Source organism: Ranitomeya variabilis, chromosome 4 (genome assembly GCF_051348905.1).
Source record: "Ranitomeya variabilis isolate aRanVar5 chromosome 4, aRanVar5.hap1, whole genome shotgun sequence".
Taxonomy (NCBI): domain Eukaryota; kingdom Metazoa; phylum Chordata; class Amphibia; order Anura; family Dendrobatidae; genus Ranitomeya; species Ranitomeya variabilis.
The window spans coordinates 606,037,623-606,053,450 of NC_135235.1; the positions used below are offsets into that span (position 1 = coordinate 606,037,623).

Below are 15,828 nucleotides of genomic sequence, written 5' to 3' on the forward strand. Positions count from 1 at the left end.
GAGAAGGGGGAACCCCAAGAACCTACACTGCCCACTGAGCGATTTAACGCTCAGCAAAAGAAACGCCCTTATTAATTCAGGTCGCCCTGAAAACAAGACGCGATCACTCTTTGTTGTCTGGGGACTAGTCTGACTCGCTGATAGCAGCAAGGAGGTGAAGCTCCCTCTATAAGAGAGAGCGATCCCCCAAGGCCAAGAATCCAGGTACCCCAGACACCTCAGACCAAGACAACAACTGTAAGGTCAGTGTACCTGATATTAGCCAAAAGGCCGCGAAGCGATAACATGAAATGGTTTGCCACTTCTGCCACACCAAGGCCTAAAACTGACACCCATTGTGGAGACAGAGGAAAAGATTGCCGCAGGGAAGACATTTCCAGAAACTCTGGATGCATTCTCAATGACAATTCTGCTGTGTGTGTGTGTTCAAACTGTGCGCAACTCATTTTGAATCTGCATAACTCCACCTATTTTAACACACCCTCCATCCCCCTTTTGTTCAAAAGTGTGCAACCGAGTGCGAGAAAGAGGGAAGGTGAGAGGGAAATTAAAAAAAGACAGGCGAGCAGTTGTCTTCGAAGCACTCCTGAAGCTGGGCATACAGCCCACCCCGCCATGTGGTCTGCTGCTGCTCCAGCAGCAGACTGAAGACGGTGGCCATTACACTGCCTTTTATAGGCCAAGGGCCCATCGTGACACGTGAGAGTTCTGGAGACAATGGGCAATGGCCCATTATAGCTGCACGTGAGGGTTCCGAGCTCAGATTCTATCTACTGCAGGCAGCGCACCTGGTTGGTAAAAAGCATTAGAATACCCACATAGGTGTAGATGGACAAGACAAGCATATTCAAGATCTACACAGACACCATTTTCCCTTTTTCTTATTAATACATACATATAATACACAGCATTTAAAAGTCGGTGGCCCACAAGAGGGAGACAATGTTTTACAAAAGAATTCATGTGGTCACAAATGTGGTATGTATGGCACAACTACTCATTGGATACTTCAATTTAAGCACCAAGTGCTGGCAGTAGGGGCCTAATTTTGTAGATGGCACAGTATATTTGCAACACTGAAGATGTAGGCCTGTATTAGGCCTTTGTTAAACACACCTGTTGCAACCAGTAAAGACAAATTGATTAATTGATTGATTGCATATTGAATACAATACAATGCTTGACATACATAGGTGAAAGCAAGGCACACAAAATGTTGCAAATGGTCAAGTGAAATCGAGCAACATGCTATATTTGGCATCTGAAATGCGCTTCTTTGACCCTGAAAAGAATTCACATAAAGGGTTAAAAGACAACTTGCGCTGATTTCAATTCAATCTGTTTTTAGAAACCGGATCAGAGAAGGAGTGCACTGTTCCCGGAGATACTGCAATAACGGGTCAATGCTTGGAGTGTGGACAGAGCAAGCTCTTTTTCCATCTCCCTGTTCTAAAAATCCATTTAATATATGGTCCCCAAATAGGGGACTTATCAGATATTAAACTGATAAGAACATTTTTTTTTATTATTTAATTAACTCTTTTATTATCTTGCATTCCGAAAAAAATAAGTTAACAATCGTGTCCTGTGCCGCAGCCCATTACACACACTTAATTCTACATCCTTTGTACAAAGCATAAGAATACGGCATACTACCTATACATCAAACTCCTATGCTACACAAAAACACTCAAGCTGAAAGAAATATCATGTTAAACACGACAGTACGACGACCTGTTATAAGGGAAGGGGGTAGGGAGGGGGAGATCACAGGCCTGAAGCTTTATTGAAAGACAAGACACATAAGGGGAAAAGGGGGAGGAAAAGGGGTTTAGTCCTCATCCTCATCCTTGTACTCCGGACTGTCGACGATGGAATAGTCTCTGAGCAGGCTGTGGATCAGCCTGCGGCAGTCCTGGATGGACATCCTCTCCCTCCTCAAGATGAGCCGGTTCCTGGCGAACCAAATAGCGTCATTGAAGAAGTTCATAAGGCGCCAAGCCTCCTGGATGGCTCCGATGGTATGAACCCCAGGGAAGAGTCCGTAAAGCACAGAATGGTGCGAGAAGCTTGCTCTGGGGACAGAGTTCCTCAAGTCATCCTCTAGGGCAGTCAACAGGCGCTGTGAAAACCGGCACTCCCAAAAAGTGTGCAAAGATGTTTCTTCTATGAAGGGGCACCTTGGGCTGTACCAGGTCTTACACAGGTTCCGGGCATGCATGAATGACCGGACGGGCAGCCCACTCTGAATTGCCATCCATGACAAGTCCTTGTGCCTGTTGGTCAGCCTGTCAGATGACACATTAGTCCATACAGTATCCAGCGTGTCATGGTGGAGTCCTATGATGTCCTCAACATCGTCCTTGGCTCTGATCAGTTTGTGGATAGTTTTGGGCTTCCACAGGTTGGGCTTCAGTCCCTCCAGATGGTGTTCCCCCAGGAACCGAACATCCCCGTAGAACCATGGCGTCGTCCAGTTGTAGGGGTAGCACATGTCCCACTCGTCCCAGCTGAGTCACCTCCAAAGAGGAAGCAGGTAGAAGGGAGACATGGACCTGCCCGCAAAGCCTCTCTTGGCTTGCAGGGTCCGGTGAACACAATCACAGACAATGGAGGACCGCAGGAGGGTGGGGATATCTGGAACGCCCTACCCACCCTTGCGTGGCTCCTTGTACATGACGGCCTGACTCTGTCCATCTTGGAACCCCAGACAAAGTGAAACACTGTCCTGGTAATGGCCCTGCACACGGTTACATGGGGGGGCCAGGCCTGGGCTGTGTACTGCAGCACGGGAAGTACTTAATTACACAGGACAAGCACCTTACCCTCGCAGGTGAGGTGTCTGAGGTTCCAGAGGCCGATACGTTGGTTAACCTTGGCCAAGCATTCTTTCCAAGACTTGAGGGCCGCTCCTTCCTTCCTGAACCAGACTCCCAGAACTTTGATTTAATCCGGCTGGATGTTGAAGGAGAAGGGGCGAAGGAGCTCAGTTGCCAATCCCCGAAGATCATGGTTTCCGACCTCCCACAGTTGACTTTCCCCCCCTGAAGCTTGACCGAACATCTCACACGTCTGGACGAGGGTGTCGACCGAGCCACAGTCGGTGCAGAAGACGGTGACGTCATCCATGTAGAGTGAGCACTTGACCTCATGTCGTTCCGGACCCGGTGCGGTTATCCCCCTGATCTCTCTATTCTGCCAGATAGCCTCTGCGAAGAGTTCTATAACACAAGCAAAAGAAGAGGTGACATAGGACAGCCTTGTCTGACCCCAGAGAGGACAGGAAAGGGGTCAGTCTTCCAGCCGTTTACCAACACTGAGATATGGATATCAAAATACATTAGACGGACATACGAACAAAACCTGTCACCCAAACCCAACCGGTGCAGAGCTCTGCCCATGAACTCATGGGAGACCCGATCGAAGGCCTTTTCCTGATCCAAGGAGACCAGGGCTGCATGTGCACGGCAGACCTTGATGTACTCGACCGTGTCCCGCACGAGAACAAGGCTGTCTGCGATGCGACGTCCAGGGATGCCGCAGGTCTGGTCCGGGTGGATGATCCGTCCGATGACCGTCTTCAGTCTTGTCGCCATCATCTTGGCCAGGACCTTGTAGTCCACGTTGAGCAGAGTGATGGGACGCCATTTCTTCAGGTCGCACCTCTCCCCCTTCCGCTTGTACAGGATCCTGACCATTCCTTCCCTCAATGATGAAGGCATTCTACCCTCCACCACCATCTCCTCATACAGTTCCAACAGGTCCAGGCAGATGAGGTCTCCCAGCGCTACATAGAGCTCTGCTGGAAGTCCATCACTGCCTGGGGTCCGGCCAGTCCTAAAGGATTTAGCGGCAGAGAGCAATTCTCCCACCGTCAGAGGTTTGTCCATGGCTGCTGCACCTACAGGGTCAAGATGGTTGGTGATACCTGACAGGAACTTATCGGCAGCGCCGGGGTCGGTAGTTTTTTGGGAGTAGAGATCGCTGAAGAAGTCACTGACGACCCTCATCACGTCCTCCTTCCCACGTCATATGTTTCCTCTCTCGTCCCGGAGCTCATTCAGGGGCGTGTGGCCAGCATGGAGTTTTCTGAAAAAGAACGAGTTAGATTTCTCACCCTTCTTCAGGTTCCCCACCTTGGAGCAGAAGATGATTTACTTGGACTCATCTTCAAAGTGCCTTTTCAGGCACCTCTTGGCCTCCTCCAGCTCCTCCCTCACGTCCCAGCCTCAGTGAAGAAGGTCCTGCAGTGACCGCAGCTGTCGCTGCAGTCCTCTGAAGTCCCTCTTCTTGCACGCCTGTTGTCGATTCTTAGCCTGAAAGAAACAGCGAAACTCAAGTTTAACATACTCTCACCAGTCGCAAACCGTTCGGAAGCTACTTTTGTAGGACCTCCACATTGCGTAGGCAGCTCTGGGTTCCTTCACAACCTCAGACTGCTTCAGCAGAGCACAATTCAGCTTCCAGGAGCCTGGGCCAGACCGAAAGCTGTGGCCGAGGTTACCCTGCAAGTGAATGGCTCTGTGGTCAGAGAAGTAGCAGGGGACCATAGAGTGCCTACTCTGCCCAACTGCTCGAGAGGTGAACACAAAGTCAATCCTGGAATGGAGTGAGTCATCGGGTCGGCTCCACGAATAGTGGTGCCTCAGACCACACATGAGGATATTACTAGATTGTACCTGCCGTTCCTCAGACCACAGGTGAGGATATTACTAGGTTGTACTGGCAGTGCCTCAGACCACACGAGATGACATTACTAGATTGTACCTGCAGTGCCTCAGACCACATGTGATGACATTACTAGATTGTACCGGCCGTGCATCAGACCACATGAGGTTATTACTAGATTGTACCTGCCGTGCCTCAGACGACACATGAGGATTTTACTAGATTGTACCTGCCGTGCCTCAGACCACACGTGATGACATTACTAGATTGTACCGGCCGTGCCTCAGACCACATGTGATGACATTACTAGATTGTACCGGACATGCATCTGAGCCTCTCCCCATGGAGCCAACCACGTCCTCAAGACAAGCCTCTGTCACCATCTCGATGAGCAGCTTGGACATGACGTCCAACTTGGCAGACGTGTCAGAACTAAGACCGTCTTCCTCGATGAGGCAGTTGAAATCCCCGGCCATCACTAAGATCCTGGTGGTGGCGTGCTGAAGCCGCAGGGTCTGGAAAAGCTCCAGCCGCTCATTCTTTAGAGGGGACGCATACACTTTGATGAACCTGATAGGCTCCCCCCAGTTGCCGTCTACAACAAGAAGCCTGCCACAGACGAGCTCCTGGAAGGACTCAAGCATGAAAGCCCTCCCCCTGATAAGGATGGTGACCCCTTCAGATTGCAGTCACCCCATCTGGACCAGTAGGAAGGACCATGGGACCACTCCCGGGCCAGATGTTTGAAGGACCTAGAGGAGGGAAGGGAACTTTCCTGTAACATGTAGACATCACACAACTGAGCTGCAAAAAAAGCTTAAACGGTCCGATGTCCAAACTTGTCCCTGATGCTCCTAACATTAATGGAAAATAAGTTAATATTAGCCATCATTGAAGGGAAAAAGGGAAAAAGTTAGTGTAGGTGATACACCTTAGTTACCACTCTGGTAGGGTGGGTCCCCTTCTATGACTTCTGCCGGTGATGGAATCTCCACCAGGCCCTGTTCCTCCATCTGATCGAGCAGTGTGGCTTCTAACTTGGCAACCACCAGCTCCTCCTCCTCTGATTCAGCCACCAGGGTTTCAACCATGTGCTCCATCTCCTCTTGTTCTGGGAGAATGTCTTCCTCCTCGCCCTTGTAACCATTTAACTTCTTTTTGGTGGTTTATGCGCTGGGGCTAATCTCCACTTTCCTCTCCCCCCCGGGTTGGACCTAGAGAACCAAGAGGGGGAAAATTCTCCTCGTAGGAGGTTGAGGCAGCTGGAGAAAATGTTAGTTCCACCTCAACCATGGTCTGGGGGGTAAAGTGGCTGCCAGGGCAGGGGAGAGGATGCCTGCTGAGGAGTAGGGAAAGGAGGTGGAAGTGGAGTCCTCAGTAGGGGTAGTCAGGGTGGGGAGGGTTAGGCTGGGGGTGACAGGTGGGGGGATTAGGAGAGGGGTGGCAGTATTCTTACCCTCCTTCAACTTTTTCTTGTTCGTGGGCTTTGGAATTGCTGGGACCGCCGCTGGGGGTTTGGTTACCGACACCTTGCCTGTTTTGCCCTTGGTCATTTGGGCCTCAGTCACTGGGACCTTGGTCGTTGCGGCCTTGGTCTCTGCAGGCTTGGACGTCGGGGCCCTGGCCTCCCAAGCACGGGTCGTTGCAACCACAGATGCCCAGGATCTCTCTTGCTTGGGGCAGTCTTTATACATGTGATCCGCCAGTCCGCACAGGTTGCAGGACGTCTTCCTCGGGCAGTCCTTCGAGCTGTGTCCCGTCACCCGACAAGTCCTACAGGCGTCCTCCTTGCAGTCCTTCATTTCATGCCCTTTCTTGCCACATCTGCAGTTGCGTGGCATGTCCGGGTAGTAAATGAGGCCGTAGGAGTTGCCGAGGGAAAATGTTGGGGGTAGGTGCTGAAGTCTGTCCAAGTAAGCCGGGTCCCTGTGAAGTCTATCAGTCACTGACCACTTACATGTCCAGAAGCTGCAGCCATTCAGGATGTGGGTTGGTTCCCTTATGACTAAACAGAAGCGTCTCAGGAAGGTGCAGATGTCTTTACCTGGGGTATGCGGGTTGCATATTGAGACTGTGATTCTCCTCTCGTCCATCTGGATAGGACAGCTACCTATGAAGGCAGAGAGAGATGGATCCGGTCCTCCTGCACTTACCATTTCCCAGAATCTCCTGCAGGCATTCACCGTGGCAAAGGTGACAAAGAAGATCCCTGTCAAGAAGGTCTGGATTCAGAGGCTTTCCGACCTGGAGAAGCCTCGTCCTAGCAGCATCTCCTGGCTGAACACATCCGAGGTCATGTCAGGCACTCTCCCATCCACTTCCTTGAGCTTGAGGGCCACCGTCTGCCTCATCCAGGGCTCCAGGGTTGGAGCTTCTCAGCGAGGCTTCTGGGCTCCCTTCAGCTGGTCGGTCATGGAGGCAGAGTCCCTAGGGGCAGAAGAGGCCTCTGGCTGGGCCTTCATGGTGGTCCCTTGCTCCGAACTTTTTTCGATTTTCTTCCCCAAGCTTGCCATGATTCCTTCTGCAGGTGTCACTTGGAGCAGGATCTGGAACTCTTTCCTAGAAAGGGTGGAGCTGTGCAGATTCTTCTCCCATCTTTTTCGGGACAAATTCTCTGACTCCCTGCTTTTCCTCCTCGAAGATTCCTCAGGGCAGCCCGATGCTTCTCCAAGTCTTTTCCTGTACAGCTTTGTCCTCCAGCCGATATCTGATCTCTCCTCCTCCTTCTGATGTCAGCAGTTCTCCGTAGCTCTTCTGTGTTGAGTTCAATCGTCCTCGTCAAGAGTAGATCTTAGCTCTGTGTTCTGATAAGAACAGATTTTTACGTTTATATTTACTATATCATAGTCTTTAGCTTTTCTTCAAAACTTTAAAATAACATCTTCCATAAGTGATAGTTCCATGTACTTAGGGCTCTCTTCTTACTAAGCTTCTTCACATCAAGAAGATAGTACATATACAGTTCACTTAGTGCCAGTCTGATGCAATCTTTGACTTCTATGTGGTCTTTTTTGAACACCAATATGTTTCGGGTCTTCCACAAAACATTTTTTATACAATTTAGTGTACAGTGTTTGTACACCATAAAACTGTTTCTTTTTCTTTGACCACGTTTAAAAAAAATTCCGTATAAAACCACTTCATGACTCAAAAATTTAAGACCAGATACAAATTTTAAAAGCTCACCACATTGCTTCCAAACTTGCTGTGCAAAGTCGCAGTTCCAGATAAGGTGCATAGTAGTTTCATCATTATTGCACTGATGCCTAGGACAAGTCTGAATATTACTCAGTCTTCGTTTATACTGAAAGTCACGGGTTGGCAGACATTCTTGCACAATCATCCAGGCTATGTCTTTATGTTGGTTAGTTAAATAAGGTGCATTTACTATTTTCCATACTTTTGCCACTCTGTTGAATGAATAATAACTTATGGGCGTCATGACTTCTCGCTTTCTTATTTGTTGAAGCAATTTCCTTGGATTTTTCAGTGTTAGCATATCAAAGGATTCCAAGTCATACATCCTAACAACTTTGTCCAGGATGACATATTGCTTTGGAGGGGATAGCAACACTGGGCACGTTAGAGGGATAGATACCCATTTTCGTCTTGTAAAAATATGACCAGCAGCATATCTTAAAAAATGCGCCCAAGGGCTAAAAGAGATGTATTCTTAAAAGAGAGGCTAAAAAACTTAGAATATAAAAACAATTTAACATTAGGAACGTCTTTACCACCTAGGTGGTGCGGCTTGTGCATGGTTTCTCACTTAACTTTTTCAAACTTAGAGCTCCATATGAATTCAAACAGCATTCTCTGCAGTTTTTTTGCAGCAAGGTCACTTGGAGGGTAAATATAGCTGAGATAAAGCATAATGGGTAACAAAAGGCTTTGATTATTTAGATTTTGCCTTCAATTGTCAATTTTCTCAGCTTCCAGAAGTCTATTTTCTTCTGAACCTTCTCTCTTACTACATCCCAGCTCTTTGTGCCGTTATTATGTTGGTCAAAAACAGCTCCTAAAATTTTAATCTTTTCTGACTGAATTGGTATGTCAGGGATGGACACATCAGATCATTTTACTCGGGCAAAGCAATCACATTTCTCAATGTTTAATTTAAATGCTGAGGCTTCAAAAAAAAATGTGTGGTTCTTATAGCTCTCCTTAATGCAACAGGGGACGAACAAAAAATAGTAATGTCATCCATATAGCCCAATACTTTAACATAACATCCATTGGCACCAGGGATAGGGTCACCTTTCACCACTTTATCTTCTCTCAGCATGGATAGGAGAGGCTCTACTGCACATATAAACAGCACTGGAGATAATGGACAGCCTTGTTTTACACCCGAGTGCAAGAAGACTTCTTTTGATAAAAAACCATTCATTAAAATTTTACTAAAAGAGTCCTTGTACAAAAGTGCCACTTGCTTAATAAAAGTTTCGGGGAAGCCCATTTTTCTTAAAACCAACCATAAAAACTGATGAGACACACAATCAAAGGCCTTTTGAAAATCCAGTGATAAAATTGCCAAGTCTTGCCTTCTAGACTGCTGGTACCAGATCACATCTCGGATGGTATTGAGGTGTTCAGCAACCCCCCTTCCCAGCACTCCAAATACCTGGTCTTCATAAATCACTTTAGATAAAACCCCTTTAAAACGATTCAACGATTCGACAGAACTTTGGACATCAACTTGTAGTCTACATTTAACAGTGTGATCGGTCTCCAATTGGCCAGGTGGGATTTGGCTCCTTTTTTAAAGATCAGGGATACCAGACTGCTTCTCCATGATAATGGCAGGACATCACACTTAAAATCTTCTTTAAAAATTAAAAACAAGTCAGGCCTTAAAACATTCCAAAATTCACGATAAAATTCTGCAGGCAAACCATCAGAACCAGGGGTTTTCCCATAAGAGAAAATCTTGATAGCAGCATCAATTTCAGGCAAAGTGACTTCAGTGCATAACTGTTCTTGATCCCCACGGTCTAGGCTGTATTTTAATGAATTTAAGGCATCTTTAATAAAAGACTGGTCTATAGTTTTTTGATTAAAAAGCTGTTGATAAAACTGTTGAGCTTGGCTAAGCATTCCTTCTGTTGTAACTTCACCTTCTAATTCTGTTAGTATATCCTTAGCAGCAACTACTTTTTTAAAAATAGAATCTTGAGCATTTTTCGTTTTTCTCCATTACTTAAATTTTTGAGTTATAAATTATTTCTTTGCCCTTTGACTCTATACTTTTCTTAATTTCTTTTTTTATTTTGTCAATTAAATCGTCCATCTCAAGTCCCACACTTCTTAATTGATAATAGGTCTGCAGCTTAGTATTAAGTCTCTTATGCCAAGCAGCTTTTTCCCTAGCTTTGGCTATGCTGACCTTAACAAAGAAACTTTTTATCTTTGTTTTACAGTATTCCCACCAGTCTAGCAGAGTTGAAAATTTTTTTTGTTTTGTTCTTAAATAATTAAAAAACTCTTTAAAATCTGTTCTTACCGTAGGGTCTTGCAGCAATGTCGTATTTAACCTCCAGACTCCCCTTACTTTAACAAGCCCAGGCAACTCCAACTGATAGTAGCATTTTATGATCTGAAAAAATGTTTGGGATTAAAACAACAGATTTAACATTCACATATTGGGACAGAAAAATAAAATCAATACAAGACTTGGAAGAAAGATTCTCCCAAGTATAACCGGGGTCATTACTATGCAACTCTTTCCAGGAATCTCTAAGACAAAAGTCAGTTAATATATCTTTCAGTTGCTTCTCTGTTTTATCTTTTTTAGGTGCACTGGAACTCCCACTTCTCCCTTCACCAGGCAGAATGCAATTAAAGTCACCACAGAACATCAGGGGGGATTAACCAGGTAAGTAATATTGCACATCCTCAAACAACTGGTGCCTCTCTTCTTTCTCAGGGGAAGCATAAATATTCAAGAGTCTAAAATCTGCACCTTTAAAACTGACATTTAAAAAAAGAGCACGTCCAGAAAAAATATCCACAAAAGAGTTGATTTTAAAGTCATGCAATTTAACCCCTTCACCCCCAAGGGTGCTTTGCACGTTAATGACCGGGCCAATCTTTACAATTCTGACCACTGTCCCTTTATGAGGTTATAACTCTGGAACACTTTAACGGATCTTGGCAATTCTGACATTGTTTTCTCGTGACATATTGTACTTCATGATAGTGGTAAAATTTCTTCGATATAACTTGCGTTTATTTGTGAAAAAAACAAATATTTGGCGAAAATTTTGAAAATTTTGCAATTTTCCAACTTTGAATTTTTATGCCCTTAAATCACAGACATATGTCACGCAAAATACTTAATAAGTAACATTTCCCACATGTCTACTTTACATCAGCACAATTTTGGAACCAACATTTTTTTTTGTGACGGAGTTATAAGGGTTAAAATTGACCAGCAATTTCTCATTTTTACAACACGATTTTTTTTTAGGGACCACATCTCATTTGAAGTCATTTTGAGGGGTCTATATGATAGAAAATACCCAAGTGTGACACAATTCTAAAAACTGCACCCCTCAAGGTACTCAAAACCACTTTCAAGAAGTTTATTAACCCTTCAGGTGTTTCACAGGAATTTTTGGAATGTTTAAATAAAAATAAACATTTAACTTTTTTTCACACAAAATTTATTTCAGCTCCAATTTGTTTTATTTTACCAAGGGTAACAGGAGAAAATAGACCGAAAAATTTGTTGTACAATTTGTCCTGAGTACGCTGATACCCGATATGTGGGGGTAAACCACTGTTTGGGCGCATGGCAGAGCTCGGAAGGAAAGGAGCGCCATTTGACTTTTCAATGCAAAATTGACTGGAATTGAGATGGGACGCCATGTTGCATTTGGAGAGCCCCTGATGTGCCTAAACATTGAAACCCCCCACAAGTGACAACATTTTGGAAAGTAGACCCCCTAAGGATCTTATCTAGATGTGTGGTGAGCACTTTGACCCAACAAGTGCTTCACAGAAGTTTATAATGCAGAGCCGTAAAAATAAAAAATCATATTTTTTCACAAAAATGATCTTTTCGCCCCCATTTTTTTATTTCCCCAAGGGAAAGAGAAGAAATTAGAACACAAAAGTTGTTGTGCAATTTGTCCTGAGTACGACAATACCCCATATGTGGGGGGGAACCACTGTTTGGGCGCATGACAGAGCTCGGAAGGGAAGGAGCGCCATTTGGAATGCAGACTTAAATGGATTGGTCTGCAGGCGTCACGTTGCATTTGCAGAGCCCCTGATGTACCCAAACAGTACAAACCCCCCACAAGTGACCCCATATCGGAAACTAGACCCCCCAACGAACTTATCTAGATGTGTCGTGAGAACTTTGAACCCCCAAGTGTTTCACTACAGTTTACAACGCAGAGCCGTGAAAATAAAAAATCTTTTTTTTCCCACAAAACTTATTTTATGGCCCCCAGTTTTGTATTTTCCCAAGGGTAGCAGGAGAAATTGGACCCCAAAAGATGATGTCCAATTTGTCCTGAGTACGCTGATACCCCATGTGTTGGGGTAAACCCCTGTTTGGGCACACGGGAGAGCTCTGAAGAGAAGGAGCACTGTTTTCCTTTTTCAACGCAGAATTGGCTGGAATTCAGATCGGATGCCATGTCTCGTTTGGAGAGCCCCTGATGTGCCTAAACAGTGGAAACCCCCCAATTATAACTGAAACCCTAATCCAAACACACCCCTTACCCTAATCCCAACAGTAACCCTAACCACTCCTCTAACCCAGACACACCCAACCCTATTCCCAACCGTAAATGTAATCCAAACCCTAACCCTATCTTTAGTCCCAACCCTAACCGTAGCCCCAACCCTAGCCCCAACCCTAACCCTAGCCCTAACCCTAGCCCTAACCCTAGCCCTAACCCTAGCCCTAACCCTAGCCCCAACTCTAGCCCCAACCCTAGCCCCAACCCTAGCCCTAACCCTAGCCCCAACCCTAGCCCCAACCCTAGCCCCAACCCTAGCCCCAACCCTAGCCCCAACCCTAGCCCCAACCCTAGCCCCAACCCTAGCCCCAACCCTAGCCCCAACCCTAGCCCCAACCCTAGCCCCAACCCTAGCCCCAACCCTAGCCCCAACCCTAGCCCCAACCCTAGCCCCAACCCTAGCCCCAACCCTAGCCCCAACCCTAGCCCCAACCCTAGCCCCAACCCTAGCCCCAACCCTAGCCCTAGCCCCAACCCTAGCCCTAACCCTAGCCCTAGCCCTAACTCTAGTCCTAACTCTAGCCCTAACCCTAACCCTAATGGGAAAATGGAAATAAATACATTTTTAAATTTTTTTATTTTTCCCTAACTAAGGGGGTGATGAAGGGGGATTTGATTTACTTTTATAGCGGGTTATTTAGCGGATTTTTATGATTGGCAGCCGTCACACACTGAAAGACGCTTTTTATTGCAAAAAATATTTTTTGCGTTACCACATTTTGAGAGCTGTAATTTTTCCATATTTGAGTCCACAGAGTCATGTGAGATCTTGTTTTTTGCGGGACAAGTTGACGTTTCTATTGGTAACATTTTCGGACACGTGACATTTTTTGATCGCTTTTTATTCCGATTTTTGTGAGGCAGAGTGATCAAAAACCAGCTATTCATGAATTTCTTTTGGGGGAGGCGTTTATACCGTTCCGCGTTTGGTAAAATTGATAAAGCAGTTTTATTCGACGGGTCAGTACGATTACAGCGATATCTCATTTATATCATTTTTTTATGTTTTGGCACTTTTATACGATAAAAACTATTTTATAGAAAAAATAATTATTTTGGTATCGCTTTATTCTCAGGACTATAATTTTTTTATTTTTTTGCTGATGATGCTGTATGGCGGCTCGTTTTTTGCGGGACAAGATGACGTTTTCAGTGGTACCATGGTTTATATCAGTCTTTTTGATCGCGTGTTATTCCACTTTTTGTTCGGCGGTATGATAATAAAGCGTTGTTTTTTGCCTCGTTTTTTTTTTTTTTTCTTACGGTGTTTACTGAAGGGGTTAACTAGTGGGGCAGATTTATAGCTTGGGTCGTTACGGACGTGGCGATACTAAATATGTGTACTTTTATTGTTTTTTTTATTTTATTTAGCTAAAGAAATGTATTTATGGGAATAATATATATTTTTTTTTCTTTATTTAGGATATTTTTTTTATTTTTTTTTTACACGTGGGGGAATTTTTTTTTTTACTTTTTTACTTTGTCCCAGGGGGGGACATCACAGATCATTGATCTGGCAGTGTGCACAGCACTCTGCCAGATCTGCGATCTGCTGTGCAGGGCTGCAGGCTTACCAAGTGTCTGCTCTGAGCAGACACTCGGTAAGCCACCTCCCTCCCTGCAGGACCCGGATGCCGCGGCCATCTTGGATCCGGGACCTGTGGCGAGGACGGAGGTAGGAGACCCTCGGAGCAACGTGATCACATCGCGTTGCTCCGGGGGTCTCAGGGAAGCCCGCAGGCGATGTTTGATCGCGGTGTGCCGGGGGTTAATGTGCCGGGGGCGGTCCGTGACCGCTCCTGGCACATAGTGCCGGATGTCAGCTGCGGTATGCAGCTGACACCCGGCCGCGATCGGCCGCGCTCCCCCCGTGAGCGCGGCCGATCGCGTATGACGTACTATCCCGTCGGTGGTCATATGGGCCCACCCCACCTCGAAGGGATAGTACATCAGATGTCTGAATGCTGTCAGAATCGGACATAAAGCCTACAGGTGTTAATGGGCTCTGCACCTCCGAATCTGAAAAAAAGATGTTGACAGGATCTGAAGGCCTCGGCTCCTCAAGAGGAGCAGCAGGAGGCTTGGGCTTGTATTGCAGAATACTTGGCTTCAAAGGACACTTCTTGGAAGCCTCCTTGGCCACATTACCTTCAGACCTGTCCTCTGACTTCCTTTTCATTCGCGTTTCCAGCTCCGTTGCCTCATCCTCCCGAGTCAGAGTTTGCGGCTTCAGCAGAGGGTCCTCCCTCTGCTACCATCATCATACCAACCGGATCAGGGTCCGCAGACCAATCTGGTGAAGCACCCCCCTTTTCCATTACATCCCTCAGGACAGCACCATGGAGGACGTCCTTCCTTGACCTATAGCGGGATAGAATCATAGAGAGGTTAAAAGGACCCTCCCACCTCCACCCTCCAATGTTTTTCCTGTCCCTACAGGGGACGGTGGTATGAGAGGTTGCTCCTAGAGCGAAGATAGACTCCTTTTGGAGAGGTTCCTCAGCCCACAGTCAGCCTTTGCAATGGGCTTATGGGGATCATGCGGCAGGTCCAATCCTTCCCCCTGTCAAGTAGCCCAGGGTGGAAACTCCCCGGTGGGGAGTCCCTCAGCTCCAGAGGCCAGTCGAGCGGACGGGCTCCTGGGTAGAGCCGCTTCCTCCCGGTGGGGGGCTCTCGGCTCGGACGCCGACCGGCAAAACACCACTACGTCCAAAAGTCGTGTGGTGGAGAAGGCGGTTGCGCTTCCGGTGGGGTCAGAGAGTAGCGCCAGCACATAGGATTGGCAAGCGTTCCACGATGGAGCACAGAAGGGGGCACAGGTGAAGAAATCATTGACAGTAATGCGGCATTCCTGATGGACGCCACTTCCTTCCACGGTAGGCTCTTGGCGCTACCAGCTCCCCCTGTCTTCTAGCAGGTATGGAGCCAGCACAGGTGAGTGCATGGTTTAAATGTTGCATTGATGGCCTGGGCCTCTAGGCTGACTCTTGTCTCATGCCTTTGTGCCAAAGCTGTACCTGGAACCCATTTGCAGCTAGGCCTTGGACCTCTAGGCTATGGTAGGGCCATATGTCCAGGCTACATCTCATGACTGGACTTCAGTTAGTTGCAGGTCTTGTCTGCACAGAGCCTTATGATTGGGCTTCAGAGCGATTTTTTTTTGTAAGTATGCTTTCCATTTTCTGGTTCAATAAACAAGTGTTTCACTTTTCTTTGCAACTTAACTACTCCGTCCATAGGAGGACACAAGGTGTTAATTCAGCACATTGTCTCCATGAAGGCTGCCCTCCAGCTGCGGCTCATTAATTAGCTCCTTTGGGTGGAGTCAGTCTGACAAATGAGATGTACTGTTCAGAGTGGAGATTTATCTGGAACTCTGATAGATTGCTATTTTGCTTAAAAGTGT

At 46.5% G+C, this 15,828-nt stretch overlaps 1 pseudogene; it reads right to left on the reverse strand.

The window, feature by feature from the left end:
- Positions 1–1,362: 1,362 nt before the first annotated feature.
- LOC143770717 (U2 spliceosomal RNA) lies at positions 1,363–1,570 on the reverse strand (annotated as a pseudogene).
- Positions 1,571–15,828: the final 14,258 nt, after the last annotated feature.